Source organism: Thunnus maccoyii, chromosome 4 (assembly GCF_910596095.1).
Source record: "Thunnus maccoyii chromosome 4, fThuMac1.1, whole genome shotgun sequence".
Classification (NCBI taxonomy): Eukaryota; Metazoa; Chordata; class Actinopteri; order Scombriformes; family Scombridae; genus Thunnus; species Thunnus maccoyii.
The window spans coordinates 31,659,256-31,676,946 of NC_056536.1; the positions used below are offsets into that span (position 1 = coordinate 31,659,256).

The 17,691-nt window shown below is 41.6% G+C and overlaps 1 protein-coding gene across 2 annotated transcripts in view; it reads left to right on the forward strand.

Moving 5' to 3' along the window:
- Window positions 1–17,691, forward strand: part of plxnb3 (plexin B3) — an 88,511-nt gene that overhangs the window by 27,130 nt on the left and 43,690 nt on the right. The window contains exon 2 of one of the 2 annotated variants that reach the window (XM_042408795.1): window positions 1,176–1,251. The gene's annotated coding sequence lies outside the window, so the exon portion shown is untranslated. Of the gene's footprint in view, window positions 1–1,175; window positions 1,252–11,226; window positions 11,399–17,691 lie in introns of those variants that run through there. The other variant, XM_042408794.1, reaches the window with a different exon arrangement.

Below are 17,691 nucleotides of genomic sequence, written 5' to 3' on the forward strand. Positions count from 1 at the left end.
ACTCTCTGGGTGTAACTGACAGCAGCAGCGTTTCAGACTCAGCAGTTTACAGCGAAGCACTGAAGTGATTCTGAGTGAAAATGTTTGTTTTTTTTTCAATGAATGTTGTTTCCCGAGGTTTTAATCTCGTTACAGTAAATCATCTCTGTGTGCATTTGAACAATGTGAGCAGTCGTCAGCTGATCTGCTCAGCAGAAGCTGTATTGACGAGGACAGATGAGTGTGAGCTGCTCAGTCTATAGATCATCAATCAATAGCTGCAGTGATTGATGAGCTGTACACTCCATACTGCTCATTAACTCATTAAATGGTCCAGCGGACAAACAGGAAGTGATTCATTGCTTGACCTCACAGTTGACCTTGAAGGCAGATGGCTGATAAAGAGCTAGAAAAGGAACGAACCACTTAACGACGAGTCTCGTTTTAATCCCAGAAACACGACGAGCAGAGAAACTTTATTAACAGTCACCTCGTTTAGTAACTGATGTGACACAACAGTGTTTGGTTTATACACAAGAACACCTTCATTAGGTTTAGAGAAACATTGTAGTTTGGGTTAAAATAAGTACTTTGTTAAGATTGGGAGACCTTTGTTGTCATGGTTACAATAATAACCACATGGTTAAGGTTAGGAGACAATTGATGGATGTGAACAGTGATCTCTAGTGTTAAAGGGCAGGTTCACAATTTTTCAAGTGTGTGTTAAACCAGCAGTCAGGTGTCCATATGAACAGTGAAAGAGGTTTTCCTCGCTGTAATCATTCCTCCTGTTCATACTGACTGATTAAGAGGTCCTTCAAATGTGCTTTCAGTGTAAGTGATGGGAGACAAAATGCATTTAAAAGTCTCTGTGAAGCTTATATGAGGCTTCAGCAGTCTGAGTTAGTCATATCAAGTGGATATCTGACACATTTACAGTCTTTTTAGCATCAAATTCCCTCTTTGTGTTTCCCTGTTGAGCTGCAGGTGGAAGTATAGTAACAAAAAGAGGAACTTTATCAGTTCTTAAAGAATAATAATCTATGTCGTTAATGTAAAATGTTCCGTCTTCAGTTGTGAGTCAGCACTTTTCTGTCTGTGAGCTGTGAGTCTGAATCTGCAGGAAACACATCGACAGAACATCCACTCTGTCAAAACAAAACTTAATTCCTGTGTTTCTCTTTTTGTTTCTACAGGAAACATCCTCCTGATGAAGAACATTCCTCCTCTTCCTCCTCACAACATTAAAGACGCTGCCGGTTGCCTCAACAGGTGGGTGCGACTTTAATCTCTTATCTGCCGGACAAAAAAAAAACGCGCTGAGCCAGCTGGTTACCATGGCAAACCGGTGACCTCAGAGACGCATGGCGACACATGGCGGCCGATGAGGTCATCGACCTAAACGACGACTCATCACTGAGATCCAGAGTTTCAAAGTTTCTGCTGGATAACGTCGCTCAGCGCTCTGATTTGTGGAGGACGCGGTGATCTGATTGGTTGTTTCATAAGAACTTGCAGATGCAGCCTCGTTGACCTGATGATCACTACAGTGTGTGTGTGTGTGTGTGTGTGTGTGTGTGTGTGTGTGTGTGTGTGTGTGTGTGTGTGTGTGTTATGGTGACTCATCTCCCTTTTGGGGACAAAAAACACATCCTCATAACATAAATCATTCAATTTTAGGATGAAGACTTGGTTTGAGGTTACAGTCTGAAGTATTTGATCGTAAATCAATGCAATGTCCTCTGAAGTGATGGAAACACGACTGTGTGTGTGTGTGTGTATGTGTATGTGTGTGTGTGTGTGTGTGTGTGTGTGTGTGTGTGTGTGTGCGTGTGTGTGTAACAGACCAGTCTTTGTCTTTCTGTAGCTGCGTCTCCCTTCGCTTCACGTTCATGAATCAGAACAAACTGTGTTCTGTTTTCTTTTTAATTGCTTGTATTTTATAGCTCAGTTACTCCTCATTTGATTCTTTGTCATTCAGATGTTTATGGTTTTGAATGTTATATTATTATTATTATTATTATTATTATTATTATTATGTTACACAGTTAATTCAAATTGGGCTGCAAATTACAACTATTCTATCAAACCTTATAATCTGGAGCACAAACACAAAGAAATCAAATAAATCTGAAAAGCATCAAATTGTCACACTGAAGATTTTTACTTTTTTTTACTTCATCAAAAATAATTGCTGGTTATTTTTCTGTCAACTGAACTACTAAAAAGTTAAACTGGATTCTTTAAATTCAGAAACCAAAATTAAAGATGAAACATCTAAACATCTGAGCTGCTGAAGATAATCATCTGGATGATCAATGAAGCTTCTGTTCAATCAGGTTCAGCTCTGTCAGTCACATGATCCGACAAAGACCTCAACTGAAGACCTCAGGCCTTTTTCTCAATACAGAGCGTGCCAAGTTCAGACTCGTGTAGAGTTCGAGCTACACAAATTCAACTCCAAAGTCCAACCTCCTGAAGACGGGAGGACGCAGCAACTCAGAGCTCCACTAACAGACAAGAAAAAATAACCTAATTGACAGTGAGATGCAGTGAATTAGGTTATTTAATCTGTAATGTAGCTATAATAAAGATGTTTAAAAAAAAGATGAAATTTAATATAGACTGCTCATTTTAATAAATGTGTATTCATAGATCTTTATTGAAATGTGCGTACAAATAAAAAGCACCAAAGTCCACAGAGGCAGCGCTGTTGTTCTGTCCAATAAAAACATGAAGCTTCACTTTATATTCAGACAAACTAACGTAGCAGCAACTAATATTAGATTACCAACATTTATCTTCCAAAAGGAACAATGTGGAAACAGTGTGAGAAATACTGTGTGACAATAGGGGGAGGGGGGGGGAGGGTCCCACGCACATAAAACAGAATAAATATACATCAGCCACTAGATCCAACTTAATAAAGTGACATAATAACAGTCATAGAGCAGAAACTGATGCCAGCTTTTAGCCTGCATGTGTAGATTTATTTATTTGTGGAGATGAAGCATCTTTGCGTCAGGATGAATAAAGTTTTTTTTTATGTATCTGTAGTGTCGAACAAGGACACAGTGTTTCTCTCCATCACCCACATTTCCTCCCAATTACTGTGTGTCACCTTTCACCTCCCCTCCTCCCCTCCCCTCCCCCCTCCATTCATTACTCCGCCTGGCTGCTTCATCTCTCTACAAGCTGCTTTTCACGCTCTCTAAACCCCTCTCCCTCCCTCCTCCTCCTCCTCCTCCTCCTCCTCCTCCCACTCTCCCCCCTTAAAGCCTCTTCGCTCGTCCTTCATCTTTTGTTTCTGCTGAAAAGCCTCACATACCTGATAAACAACACACACACTCACACACACCACACCCAGAAATACAGTGGGATAAATATAATATAATATAATATTTCATGTTTAAACCAGAGGATCGGGAGCGTTCTGTCTCATTGATTTAGAGCCGCAATGATCAATGCAATGGGTCAATTAACTTATTAGTCAACTGACAGAAAATTAACTGGCAACCGTTGTTATAATTGCTTATTTGATTTGAGTCATTATTTTAAGGCAAAATGCCAAACTGATCTGTTTCCTGCTGAAATGTGAATGTTTAGTAAACTGAGTGTCTGAAGATTTGAAGGTGTCGTCTTTGGATTCCTGACATTTTATAGACTGAAAGACTGATCAATTAATGGTTATTTAAGGGGTTTTAAGTGGTAAACATGTAGCAGCCATGCCATCCCTGAATTTTCACCTTTGTTAAAAAAAAATTAAGGCCATTTTTAACTATAAATTAAAAGATGAGTTTGTGCTACTGTATTTGATAATTTCTAAGGATTTTTTTACCAATGAAAAAGCTGTGTAAATTGTGCAGAAACCAGCTGCAAAATATATATATTACAATCCATTAGATCCTGTTAAATAACTTATCACATCATTATTAATGTGTAACTGGTATTTTACTTTAAAAGTTTTCAGTTGCATAGTGATGAAGATAAACCCACTGTGCAACACTAACTGCTGCAAAAACAATGTCTACTCTTCACATCTCTATTCTGAAGTCCAAAGTAGTCTAAACATTCAAGTATAATTCTGGTTTTATTCTGTATTATTCTTATTGTCAACAAATCCATGATGTGGTGTACCACAGGGATCAGTTTTAGAGCCCTTGTTCTTCCTCATTTATATCAGTGAGCTACCTAATGTTTGTAGACTGGCATCTAATATTTTCTTTGCAGATGACTCTCCTGTATTTTACTGTCACAGAAATCTTAAAATCCACATTTTTTTCGAGTAAGAACTAAATTAGATATCTTACCTGGACTGCAACTCAATTAACAATTATTGTTCTTACTGATTAATCTATCAGTTATTTTCTCCTGTCGTTCAGTCTATAGAAAGGCGGAAATGAAAATCACAATATAGCTGCGGAGTGGGAGGAGCTACTTTGGGAGCTCCTGGTTCCCGAAGTAAAAATAGACAACATTATGTGACTGTGTGTTTAGGCAGTTTGGATCGGCATGAAACTCTCCTGGTTAAATCATCAGTACAAAAGATGAACAACTGTGTTAGAAAATATCTGGTTCTTTAGTTAAAAGTCGAAGGTACGAGACTGAAAACATAAAAATTTAGACCTATAGATGGTGTTGAGAAAACAGATTTTACAATCTACAGGGTGAATCTTTTTTTTTTAATTTCTGGGTCACTTTTTAGTGAATTCAGATTTTCTTTACAACTTCAACAATGAAGCATTTGGAAGTCATTATGCTCTGATTCACACCTCTGACTGACTTCCTCTCCAGAGCAACAGCGGCCAAGGCATCAGAGAACAGGCTGACCTAAACCTAACCCTGTTTTCATCGGTCAAAATCAACCCTGACATCCTTGATGTTTCCGCTTCCCCTCCAGTCAGCGGTCAACATGGACGAAGAGAGAGCGAGAGTGAAGATAAATCCACTTTTTAATCCCAAAAGTTTAAAAAATCAACTCTGAGCTCTCCTCCTGCTGGTAAACAGCTCTGTGTCAGAGTCAGCTGACTGCCAACATCATGGACAAAACTTTATTTCTCAGAAACAAAGTTGAAATAATAGAAACCTACAGAGTTGTTACATTATTTCAGGAGAACAGGAATACAGAATGGTGAAAAACACCAGGGAACCAGTGGCCCCTCCCACTCTGCAACTCTATTTCCCAAATCCAAAAACAAAGTCTTCAAATGTTTAGTTTACTGTCACAGAACAAAAAGAAAACGGGAAAACATTCACATTTCAGCTGGAAACAGATTGTCGATTCCTTATCTGTTGATTAGCCGACGGATTAATCGACTAATTGTTTCGGCTCTATTTTTAAATGCTGTATCATGAGACTGGTATTATCATACGTTTTGATTATTATCAACGAATCTCATGCTCAGACTGTTTTCAGCATCAGATGAATCTACATTTGGGGATCTAGTGAGTATTTCTGGCAGCAGGACGGTGTGTGTGTGTGTGTGTGTGTGTGTGTGTGTGTGTGTGTGTGTGTGTGTGTGTGTGTGGGGTTGAGTCAAAATAAACTGCAGTGCGTGTGTTCATAGTGATGAAGGAACATGTGACGCAGTGCAGCGGTGTGACTCAGTGATGTGTTTTTAATAGTATATCACCATAATCATATTTAAAGGGAACGTATTATCCTTTTTGTGATCGTCTGTTATTTATATCCTGTTATGATGTCGGATGTTAAACGTGGTCAAAGTTCCAAAACTTGAGGTTACGTATGTAGAAATGATGCCTACAAGTCAAAAGTCAGGGCAAGCTGACCTCGACTTGTTGCGCATGCCCATAAATGGCTGTCCGTTCTGTAGCTTTGGTTGCTAAGGTGGTTGCTAAGGTTTTTCCATGTGTTGTTCGTGTTGTCCACTCTTATATTTTGGATCAGATGCTGGCTCCGACATGTACGGATGTATTCGAGAAGTTGACATTTCAAGTAAAGAATGAGAAAAGGTAGTGAAATCTAGCTACTATAGTTTGTTTCATGGTTTGCTGACGAAGCTGACCAATCAGAACAGAGTGGGCTCATCGGGAGGCGGGCCTTAAAGAGACAGGAGCTAAAACGGCCTCTTGAGACAGAGGCTGAACTGAGGGGCTGTATAAAGGACCGGTATAAGATAAATAAGGAGTTTTTAACTGGAAATCATGCAAAGATATTCCAGTAGAGCACCAGAGAATAAACACAGAGCTGGAAATGAGAAGAATACGTCCGTCTTAACATCTGCTGTGTTGGTCAGAAGTGTTTGTCTTTTTTGTCCATTTTAGATGTAAATTTTGTGCGAGTGTGTGTGAGGAGACAGTTTAATGCAGAGATATAAAATCAGATCATAGACACAATATTTATGTCTGCTGCTCCACCAGCTGTCAACACACACACACACACACACACACACACACATACACACACACACACACACAACTACACACAAATACACACACAGACACACCTCGGGCTGTGTGTGTGTTTTTCTCTTTGTGTGTTTGATTGATGTGTGTGTGCAGTGGTGCATGTGACCTGTGTGTGTGTGTGTGTATGTGTGTGTGTGTGTGTGTGTGTGTGATTAATATTGCATGAGGCTCCTGATGAGAAGTGGACAAACACTCCCAGCTGAGCTCTAACACACACAGGAGAATGAATGCATAAATGCATTGTCACACACACACACACACACACACACACCACACACACACACACACACACACACACACACACACACAGACATGAGGTCACACACACATGTTTTACCAGCAGTGTGTTGTGTCTGCAGATAAGATGGTGCTGATAACACACGCACACACACACACACACACTCACTCTTCATGGACCAGTAGAAGTTCACGCTGACTTCACATCGCATTAAACATCCTGCGGTCACCATGACGACCTGAACAGTTTCTTATTTTGTCTGTTGATACCTGCTGTGACCTGTCAGCTGAGAACCAATCAGATGACACAAAAAAGACCAAACAGACACTCACCTGAACCCGAGTCTCACTCTTCTGCCGCCGTTACGTCCAAAAACACAACTGATCTCAGTATCTGTTAGTATTGATAGTGAATCTATCAGATGTATTATTATTATTATTTATTTTAATACACAGGTTTTTACATTCATGTTTGTAGTGAACACAGCTTTGCCTTTAGCACTTTATACTTTTAACTCAACAAGACATCAAGAACATAAAGAATTACGAGAAATAACAAAAAGAAGGACATCAAGAACACATATAACAAGTAGAACAAGAAAAAGAAAGAACCAAGATGGACAAGAACAACAAAGAGAACAAAAAGAAAAAGCAGACGAAGCTGAAGAAGAAGAAGAAGAAGAAGAGAACAGGAACAAGAAAGAAGATGAAGAACCGGTGATGGACAAGTTCTTCTTCTTCTTCTTGTGTTCTGAGCTGCACCTGGACGTGTTGAATATTTACCAGCTGCTTCCCATCATGCATCGGGGCCCACACTGGGATTATTGAACCACCCACTCAGTAGCAGCTGATGGAGGAGAATCAAAGAACCAGATCAGCTGTGGGACGTCCCGCTGACCCCGAGAGGAGCTGTGATGTTATCAGCGACCGTCCAATCGGAGGCCGCTCTCATGGCTCCCACTGTGTGTTCAGATGTTGAATCATCTGTGTCCTCGTGTGTCTCTGATCCACTAAAGTCTTTGTCTTACAGGCGGTTTCTGTCGGAACGTATGTGTCGGCACGCACAAACGTTGATGATGATGATGTTGAAGTGTAAATTCAGCTCAGTCTGATTAACCTGATAGATCACATCTCCTCATCAATTATGATGAGTTACCAGCTGGAAGTCGACACGACGTGTTTCTGTATCGGCTCACAACGACTTCTCTTGTAGATGAAAGCAGTAAAAGGTTTATTAATCCACTTTCCAACAGAAAATGCTGCTGTTTATTCCTGTAAATTCTTGACGCTACTCTTCACCTGCGAGCGTTTACCTGCCTAAAGCGCTCGATACGTGTGGTGCAGTGATGGCGGTCGCTCCTGAGGGGACGTTTACGTATTCCTGAGTGACAAATAACATACTACAAGCATTCAGAGTAGACTTTAATTAAACATAATCTGTAACGAGAGAAGTAAACATGATGAAATACCAAAATATAAATAGACAGAATAGGCAGACATGAGTTATACAGACCAGAAACATCATGTGACTCATTTAGTTCCTGTTTGTTCATGTTCGAGTTGTTGCAGAAATGTACAGGTACAAATATGAAATGTGTGCGAGACCATCTGGGGAAGCGCCATTCATTTGTGAGACAATGAATCTTTTGAGTTTCAAGGTAACATCTCCCAGTCAGACATCTTATCTCCCCGCCGAGCCAGTAAAGAGAATAAAGCCGGTGACGTTCAGGCTCATTCTGGTTGAACTGCCGACACACGGAGAGAACTGAGAGATACCTTACATGCTTTTCTTCCTGAAGCTTCAATTAACCGAGACTTTGTCTGTGAAGGTTCTCAGTCATCCAGGTCATGGTTATCCAAGCAGGGTCGAATCGAGGGCGACTGGTTGTTGTAGATACTTGAAGACGTGGATAACCGCGACTTTATTCTAGCAAAATACCCACAAAGAGTGACGAGTATCGGTCTGATTCCTGTTGAGTTCCACACACACACACATATACATACAATCTAATGCAACACAATACAACAGCTCTGCCATAAATTCTACTTTACAAAGATTATACATTTTCAATTTTTGGTGACATTGTCAGAAAGGTGATGATTCTACTTTATGTACTGAAAAGTGTTCCTAATATTTTGTCCACCTCATTTATCATCTTTCTGACAAACTGAAAATGTATAAAACTTCTTAAAAATAGAATTTATGGCAGAGCTGTTGTATTGGATTGTATCAGATTGCTCAGGTGTTTCTAATAAAGTGCTCGCTGAGTGTGTGTGTGTGTGTGTGTGTGTGTGTGTGTGTGTGTGTGTGTGTATGCAGTATAATATAACATAATATATTAATAGCACCACACACAGGAGGCAGTTTTGCCTACATAATCATAACCAGTAGTTTTACTGGTACATATAATAATATTTATGTGCTTTTAGTTAAGTAACATTTTCATTGAGTGTGTTTATATATTAGTGTGCATGTAAATATGCACACTGACTGGTATCCTGGTTATGTTTTGTTTATGTAAATACTTCCTGGTTGTAGAAACCTGGATATGATCCCTGGAATACTCCAGTAGAAACCAGGATACTGTTGCATGTAAACACCTGATCCAGTGGTCGTATTCATAAAGCTTCCTGGTACAAAGAGTCGCTCCTGGTGATGAAATTCTAAGAAAATTCTTAGAATTATGATGTTTTCTAAGAATTTGCCCTCACAGTTAAGATCCTGGTGAAGATAAAAGTTATTGACAAAGCGTCTTAGCTCTTAAGAGAGCTCCTGAGGTGAAAAACTGAGGACTTTTAAGAAGCTTAAGAGTTTCTTAAGCAGAGGAGAAAATGGCGGAAAGACAAAGAAGTAAGAGAAATATTCTCCAAACACTGAATGACAGCGAGTTAATGAAACGATACAGAGTAGATCACGCAGGGATAATGTTTGAGGTCAATGTCATTAGAGATGCGCTCACATCTCCCACCGTACGCTATGACATTATAATGCCAGAAATAAGAAACTGGAATGGAAAAAATGGAAAAATCTGGAAAAAAAACAGATTGACATGCTAACTGATGCTGCTGCTTATAAAGACTGACCAGCAATCACAGAAACTGATGAAAACTGAGTCATTTTTCTCTTTTAATATCAAATAGATTAAGTACTAAAATGACCAGCATGGTAAATCAACATAAGAAAATAAATATAACAACTATCAGCATGTGAATAGGCCACTCACACCCATGATGTTCATTACATAAAATAGTATTTATAATTACACCATGTCTTAATAGAGATGAAATTCTATGATTAGGCCTCGATTTCACTGTCTGTTCTCTGCCCGTTGTCACTAAAAGTGTGTTTTTCTTTCTCTTCTGATCAACCAATCACACATTTTAAAAGCATGTGTCATACATAGCAACGGGGTCGACCGCGCCTCCTCACTAAGATAAAAGTTTCTGTCCCTTCCTTCCACTGAGTCGCTCTGAGAATTTTTCCTGAATCACTCCTAAACTAGGACTCCCTGTTAGAAATTTCTAGGCTAAGTTAGCAGCTCTCAGAATGTCTTGTGAACACATCCACTGGTTTCTAAACAGTCTTTACTGGTGCAGAACTTAGAGGCTGAGAAATCAAGACACAACTGCACACAGACGAGTAGAAACCTGGAAACTGTTGGAGTCACATATACAGAGATATTCCATAACCTGAATATGATTAAAACCAGGATATTAGTGAGCCTGTAAACACACTCACTGCAGTGCATTTACTAGTAATTATTGATTAGATGATTGACAGAAAATTAATCAGCAACTATTTTGATAATTGAATTATCATTTTAGTCTTTTTTTTTAAGCAAAAGTGCTAAAAAATTGCTGTTTCCAGCTTCTCAAATATGAAGATTTTAACCTTTTCTGTGTCATACGTGATAGTAAACTGAATATCTTTATATCTTGGACTGTCAACCAGATAAAATAAGACATTTGAAGACGTCACCGTGTGTTTTAAGAAATTATAACACACATTTTTCTCTATTTTCTGACACTTTATATACAAAACATTTAATCAATAGTAAAAATAATCGTTACTTGCTGCCCTTCTAGTAACGACGTATTTTGAACTGTGGTCTGAAAACTGTAAAGTAAAGACAAAAACCAGTCCGACACACACGGCGCCGTCTATAGAGACAGATAGAGGGGTGTGGTGTCGTTCAGATGAAACCTATAAAACACTCACAGCTGCACTGATTTACTGCCTCACTCTCTCTCTCTCTCTCTCTCTCTCTCTCTCTCTCTCTCTCTCTCTCTCTCTCCCACTTCACGCCTCAAACTGCTGATTAAATATTAAAGACTCTGACCCCGCCCCCGCCGGACCCCGCCCCTGCATGTGTGTGTGTGTGTGTGTGCAGCCAAGCCCCGCCCCCCCTCTATTCCCACTGGGTCTCTCTCTCCCCCTGTGCGTGTCTATGTCTCTCGCCCTCTCCCTCTCAGAACAATGTGTCGTTCACAATAATGAGATTACAGCCGGCTGCAGCCCCGTCCTCCCTCTGTCGCTGCCTCTCTCTCTCTCTCTCTCTCTCTCCTGTCCTCCCCTTCCTCTACCCCCCCCTTGTCTCTCTCTCTCTCTCTCTCTCCCTCTCTCTCTCTCCATCTGTCTGTCTCTGGTTGTTCGCCCCTCTCTCCCTCTCTCTCGCCCGTGTGCTGCTTCTTTCAGTTCTTGTCGTCTGTTATTTGGAGGAATGAAAGAAAGACGGACTGTTTCCTGAATGAAGTAAGTGTCTCTCTCTCTCTTTCTCTCTCTCTATCTCTATCTCTGTGTGTGATGAAGCTTTGATTGACAGCTGACTCTCGTTAATTGTGCTGTGATTCAATTAGTGGGGCAGGAATCAGATCAGTGGTAGAGGGGACTGTGACTGCCTCTCTCTCTCTCTCTCTCTCTGAGTAAGTTCCCTCAGACAGCAGAGAAACGCGGCTTTATTCACAAACATCATGTGGAAGTTGTAGATCATATAATATCTTCATTAACAGCAGTAATGTCTTTAATATCTGCGGTAACATGTTTTATATCATCTGTATCGTCTCTGTAAAAGCATCTGGAACATTCAGCACCTTCTGGTGTCTCCTACTAAACTCTAAGTGCTGCCATACTGCATGAATCCAGTCTTTGTTTTAGATTCACGTGTTTAAAGATAAGAACACGTTAACAGTGTTTTAACAGAAACTAAACTCTGTATTTCTCCTCTATGGAAACTATTTTCACTTTTGAAGAAGCAGTTGTACCTTTAGAGATCTCTTACAACATCACTGAGCTCAAACATGAATCCTTTATGACTTCTTTAAGTTTGAGTCATCAGGCGAGAGTTTCGCCGAGAAAACAAATAGAGGGAAGTTTTATCTAAGAAACGTCTTCACCGTCGTCCGAGCAAATTAATGATTAATGATTAACACATGAATCAATAGCCGCGTCCCTGCCTCGTCTGTGGAAACGCTGCAACTATCTCACAAGATCCGCATCTCGTTTTATTTATCTGCTTCCTGTAATAGTTTGATTGATTGTTGAGATAATCTGCGCCGCTGTGCTGTGTGTTATTCTGTCGGAGACTTCTCTCTCCTCTGTTGTAAAAGCTGCTGTGTGTGATTTTTTTTTTTGGTGTCGATGCAGAACAGACTCGGCTGCTCAGGTTGTTAACAGAAGTCAGGATCTTCAGTGGAAGCTGTGTTTTCAGATGTGAGATTCGCTCTGATGTGTCAGCCTCACACGTACATGAGTTGATCCGGGGGTCTACAGTTCAGATCAGCTCAGGTGTATCCAGACTGTCTGTCAGACTATCACAACCTGTCCGTCAGTTTCAGTCAGCTGATGTCAGCAAACTGGGCGATGTGAAGGTGTGAAGCTGCAAAAAAAAAAACCCTCAAATGTGTCACCTTTTGAATCGAGCCGTGCAGATCAGTTAACACAGGAAGACAAACAGGGTTTAAGTTAGCGTCTCAGCCTGGTGTGGTATGATGATGTCACTGTAAGGAGGAAAAGGTCTTAACACTTCCTCTTTGTTCTCTACATCTTCACTGATGGATTGTTTTTAACCTCTAACACGCGAGCAAAGTTTCATCCGAATGCTTACATTTTAACAGAATTTCCAGAAAACCTTCAAAAGTAAAACGTAGTGAATGTTCGTTTCCGTCCGCTCCTGATGTGTTGAATATTAGGAGACAGTTGGTGCCGTTAAACCATCACAGAAGAAGAGGACACAACGAGATGACGTCATTAAAGGAGCGGCAGTTAAAGCTCAAACGATGGAAAATTTTCTGTTTGTTTCATGTATGGATTTGAGGAAGGTCACCGTCTCCTCATCGCTCCACACAGATCTGATGTTTTCATCTCTTCAGTGACATCATTTATTCACTCAGCACTTTTTACACATATTTACAATTTTAAAAAAAATCCACTCTGGTTTTTATGTGTAAATAGAAAATGTGAATAAAAACACAGGTTTAAATCTGAGCAGCAGAGGTGTAGACTACATTTCCCATAATGCACCCGGATAGCGCCTTTCATTAAAGCCTCCTTGCAGGTAAACAGCCACAGCTCCTTCTGTCAGAAATGTGACATCATGATGACATCATGATGACATCATGAGGCCACAGAAGACATCATACAACAGTTTTCACTGAGGAGGAATAAACTGGACTTCAGTTGTGAAATCAGTGGAATGAACCTTTAATCGTCTGGAAGTTTAGAAATCAAACCGGCGACTTTCTGCTCACACGCTGCTGCGCTGACCGTCAGTGTTACTGTCACATGACTCACAGAAGGTTGTCTGTTAATGGTCGGGTTGAGGGTTCGATACTCGGCTCTGACACAAAAACTAAAGACTTTCCCGCCTAGTTTTCATCAGCGACATTTTAGTCTCATTTTCAATTTTTACGTCCTCTTAAAACTCCAGCTGTGTCCATCTTTGTTGTGTCCAGTTACCATGGTTACAGGTGATGTTGTGTTGCTGCTTCTTGTCTAATTCTCGTTTCACTCTTCTGTGAAATAAGGTGGTTCTGGTGCAGATGTGAGCTGCTTCTGGTGCAGATGTGAGCCTGTTCTGGTGTAGATGTGAGCTGGTTCAGGTGCAGATGTGAGCCTGTTCTGGTGCAGATGTGAGCCTGTTCTGGTGTAGATGTGAGCCTGTTCTGGTGCAGATGTGAGCCTGTTCTGGTGTAGATGTGAGCTGCTTCTGGTGCAGATGTGAGCCTGTTCTGGTGCAGATGTGAGCCTGTTCTGGTGTAGATGTGAGCTGCTTCTGGTGCAGATGTGAGCTGGTTCTAGTGTAGATATGAGCCTGTTCAGGTGCAGATGTGAGCCTGTTCTGGTGTAGATGTGAGCCTGTTCAGGTGCAGATGTGAGCCTGTTCTGGTGTAGATGTGAGCTGGTTCTGGTGCAGATGTGAGCCTGTTCTAGTGCAGATGTGAGCTGCTTCTGGTGCAGATGTGAGCCTGTTCTGGTGTAGATGTGAGCCTGTTCAGGTGCAGATGTGAGCCTGTTCTGGTGCAGATGTGAGCCTGTTCAGGTGCAGATGTGAGCTGCTTCTGGTGCAGATGTGAGCCTGTTCTGGTGCAGATGTGAGCCTGTTCTGGTGCAGATCAGGTGCAGATGTGAGCTGCTTCTGGTGTAGATGTGAGCCTGTTCAGGTGCAGATGTGAGCTTGTTCTGGTGCAGATGTGAGCCTGTTCAGGTGCAGATGTGAGCCTGTTCAGGTGCAGATGTGAGCTGCTTCTGGTGTAGATGTGAGCTGGTTCAGGTGCAGATGTGAGCCTGTTCTAGTGCAGATGTGAGCTGCTTCTGGTGCAGATGTGAGCCTGTTCTGGTGTAGATGTGAGCTGCTTCTGGTGCAGATGTGAGCCTGTTCAGGTGCAGATGTGAGCCTGTTCTGGTGTAGATGTGAGCCTGTTCAGGTGCAGATGTGAGCCTGTTCTGGTGTAGATGTGAGCCTGTTCAGGTGCAGATGTGAGCCTGTTCTGGTGTAGATGTGAGCCTGTTCAGGTGTAGATGTGAGCCTGTTCAGGTGCAGATGTGAGCCTGTTCAGGTGCAGATGTGAGTCTGTTCTGGTGCAGATGTGAGCCTGTTCTGGTGCAGATGTGAGCCTGTTCTGGTGCAGATGTGAGCTGCTTCTGGTGTAGATGTGAGCCTGTTCTGGTGCAGATGTGAGCTGGTTCTGGTGCAGATGTGAGCCTGTTCAGGTGCAGATGTGAGCTGCTTCTGGTGCAGATGTGAGCCTGTTCTGGTGCAGATGTGAGCCTGTTCTGTTGCAGATGTGAGCTGCTTCTGGTGCAGATGTGAGCCGGTTTTTGTGCAGAAATGAGCTGGCAGGTTTGGTTTTGCGGGTGTTGTGGGAGGAGAATCGGCGTCAGACCAGCTTCGGGCCGATGTCGGCACCCATATTCAGACAGGATTATAAATCACAGACTTGTAATCCATGATTTCACACGTTGTAATCAGATGAAATGCATCATTAAATAAAAATAGGAAACATGAAATTGTAAAAGTGAAACAGTGACGACCTGCCGGCTGTCGTCACAGAAACTTTGCAGCTTGACATTGATGAGACCGGACGTCTGTTGACAGCAGCTTCAGTTAAATATTATTATTAGTGTTTTAGGTGTGAGAGAAATAAGAAGTGATGCACCTGATTTCTGGGCTCCCTGCTCTCTTCCCATTGGCTGGCGGACGTGAGGTCCAGAGTCTGTTGGAGATGACGGAGGTTTAGTTTTCCGTCTGCTGATGGAAGATAAATGTTCTTGTGTTTGTTTAGTTTTTATCTGCAGTGACTGAAACAGTTAAAGGATCTCCTCCCTCAGTTTCTCCTCTAGTTGAGTCTCTGTTGATTAAAGTTCAGACCCCTCCTCCTCCTCCTCCTCCCTCGCTGTTATTACAGTATTCAGTCATTTATTGCCCCCCACCTCCTCCTCCTCCTCCTCCTCCTCCTCCTCTTCAAAGCCTTGTTTTAATCTGTAAAAATTCTGCTCTCATAAACACATTATGGAGCACATTCACGCCTGTTAACTTCTGAAAGAAGCAGAGAGAGACAGGGAGGGGCAGCACAGAGACGTGCAGCTAAAATACAGACTGGTTTGGTTTTTAATATCACTGCACCTCCTCGTCCTCCTCAACACATCCACTGCGTCTCCACCCTGATTATAAAACCTTGTGTCTTCTTTCTGTGTTTCTTCATCTTTAATCATCTAAATATCGCTTGACATGATTTTAATGTTTCGGTCTCTCAGTCCAGCTGTTGTCTTTGACTCGTCTTTGTGTTGGTTGTCATGACAACGGAGTCAGAAGCAAACGTGTGATTTAAAGGAGGTCTGAGCGCAGCAGCAGCGGTGGCGAGATCTGATAGACTGATGTGTGATCAGTGTGCTCCTGCCGGCTCTCTGATGGTAAACTAGTCTCAGGTGAGGGGTCAGACTAACACCTGGAGCCATTTCACCGCTGTTTCCTCTCAAACTCATTCAGCAGCATTTGAGACTCTCATTTATCTGCAGGTTTCAATTGACCGTCTCTTGTGAAGCAGTGACTGTGAGATCAGATAAATTATCAGGATGCGGTTAGTTCATGATGTGGCTGTAATGAGCTGTGCAGCCTACAGGAGGCGCCGCCAGAGACTCACTCCGCTGCTCGAGGCGAGTTTCCAGCTTCGAGTGTCGATGTAAAGAACCTGCGAGTAAAACTGTCAATGTGACCTCCCGCTGATCAAAACCACTTACACACTCTGCTAATTGGAGAGGAGGACCCATCATATATGCGCAAACCCACACACATGCACACACACACACACACACACACAGAGAGATGTGTGTGTCTGAGAGAAAATGAGTGTACAAGCAGAGAGGTGATGGGCGTTAATGATATTGATGTTAATTCCATCACTCTGTGTGTGTGTGTGTGTGTGTGAGTGTGTTAGTTTTTCAGTATCAAAGTCTTGTAGTTATTAATATTTAATGGTCGTAGTGATCAGTATTCAGTTTGTGGCTCCAATCAGCCTGCAGCTGCTGCAGAGGACTCCTGCAGTAGAACACAGTAGGGACATGTACATTAGAGACACTTACAGTAGAACACAGTGGAGACACTTACAGTCAGGTTCCGATTGGGAAAATGAGTCCCCGGCAATTTTCATCCGGACTGGCCCCATTTTTCCCAACATACGCACTTATGAGTTGCATAAAGCAATATCTGTAAAATGTAGACTAAGCAGTAGATATCAAGTTGACACCCAAACAGGTTTACCTACAGGGTTTCATAAAATAATGTAATAAATAAATAGATAACCTAGAGGAGAAGTCAGTAGGATTTTATTTGTTAGACAGTCGATATGTGCTGCCCAACTCTCGGTGCACTCATGCTACAATCCATAACTTCATAAATAAAACAAATATGACATAATCATATGTCATGAATGTAGTCTATGACAAAATGTGATGCTGTCATCGTAGTGTCTGGTCTGTTGCACATGTTGAACTGTGGATGCTGAGTGTGTGCTGTGTACTATATTAAAACTCAATTATGAGTTTTATGATGATCTGGAAATGTGAGAGCTGTTTATAGTCATTAGTCCGACATTGTGTTCACAGCTGATCTGATGCGATTCACACATCAAGCTTAACAGTCAGGTTTTCATGCTACCGACAGTATTTAAACGTTCATTCACTGCTATTGTCAGGCTGTGACAGGCAGCATGCTATTGGAGTGGACCCAGAGTGACTAATCAGCTGACTGATTTAGAAAAAATTAGCATAGAACAGCGGCCTTAAGCAGTGAATAGAATAGAATAGCATGTCTTACCTTAGATGATAAGAAGACGTCTCATCGGTGTTCTCTTCTCTGCCATCTCGTTGATTATTCCATCAGTGTCCAAAACCATAAGAATATCTTTTTCTGTAACTATAAGCATGAACGCTTCAAGATGTGGCGCTCTGTGATCTATTCTTGATGAATTTTAAAGTTGAAAAGCTGCGCTCACATGCCATTTGCGTAACGGAGAGGGTCACGTCCGGAGCACTACTGTTAACAGTGTCAT